Source organism: Ictidomys tridecemlineatus, unplaced genomic scaffold (genome assembly GCF_052094955.1).
Source record: "Ictidomys tridecemlineatus isolate mIctTri1 unplaced genomic scaffold, mIctTri1.hap1 Scaffold_122, whole genome shotgun sequence".
NCBI lineage: Eukaryota > Metazoa > Chordata > Mammalia > Rodentia > Sciuridae > Ictidomys > Ictidomys tridecemlineatus.
Window position 1 is genome coordinate 476,857 of NW_027521114.1, and position 1,332 is coordinate 478,188.

A 1,332-nucleotide genomic window follows, 5' to 3' on the forward strand; every position below is an offset into this window, starting at 1 on the left:
AGGACTGTTACAGAGGCAGAGTTTGGAGACTTTGTTGCAGAAGGACTGTTGCGGAGAGCAGATGTTGGAGACTGGATTGAAGACGGACTGTTTCAGAGAGCAGAGTTTGTAGACTGAGGTGCAGAAGGCTGTTACAGAGAGAAGAGGTTGGAGATTGGGGTGCAGATGGACTGATACAGAAAGCAGAGTTTGGAGACTCCGGTGTAGAAGGACTGATGCAGACAGCAGAGGTTGGAGAATGGAGTGCAATAGGCCTGTTACACAGAGCAGAGGTTGGAGACTGGGGTGCAGATGGACTGTTACAAACAGCAGAGTTTTGAGAGAGGTTTGCAGAAGGATGTAACAGAGAGAAGATTTTGGAGACTGTGGTACAGCAGGACTGTTATTGAGAGAAAAGGATGGAGACTGGTGTGCAGAATGATCGTTGCAGAGAACAGAGTTTTCAGAATGAGGTGCAGAAGGACTGTTGCAGAGAGCAGATATTGGAGACTGGAGTGCAAAAGGACTGTTGCACAGAGAAGAGGTTGGAGACTGGCGTGCAGAAGGATCCTTGTAGTGAGCAGAGCTTTGAGACCGGCGTTCAGAAGGACTGTTACAGAGAACAGAGGTTGGAGAAGGTGTGCAGAAGGACTGTTCCAGAGGGCAGAGTTTACAGACTTGGTTGCAAAAGGATCTTACAGAGAGAATATGTTGGAGACTGAGGTGCAGAAGGACTGTTAGAGAGAGTAGAGTTTAGAGACTGAGGTTCAGAAGGACCATTGTAGAGAACAGTGTTTGAAGACTGAGGTGCAGAAAGATTGTTACAGAGAGCAGAGTTTGGAGACTGGGGTGCAGAAGGACTGTTGCAGATATCAGAGTGTTGAGACTGGGGTGCAGAAGGACTGTTGCAGATAGCAGAGTGTTGAGACTGGGGTGCAGAAGGACTGTTGCAGATAGCAGAGTTTGGAGAACAGGGTGTAGAAGGACTGTTGCAGAAATCAGAGGTTTGAGACTTGGGTGCAGAAGGACTGTTACAGAGAGCAGAGTTTGGAGACTGAGGTGCAGAAAGACTGTTACAGAGAAATGAGGTTGGAGACTAGGGTGAAGAATGACTAATACAGAAAGCAAAGGTTGAAGACTGGGGAGCAGAAGGAGCATTACAGAGAGCAGATATTGGAGACTGCACTACAAGAAGACTGTTACATAGAGCAGAGTTTGGTCACTGGTGTGGAGAAGGACTGTTTCAGAGTGCAGACCTTGGAGTCTGGGGTGAAGTAGAACTGTTGCAGAGAGCATAAGTTGGAGACTGGGGTGCAGAAGAACTGTTGCAGAGAGCAGAGGTTGGAGACAGAG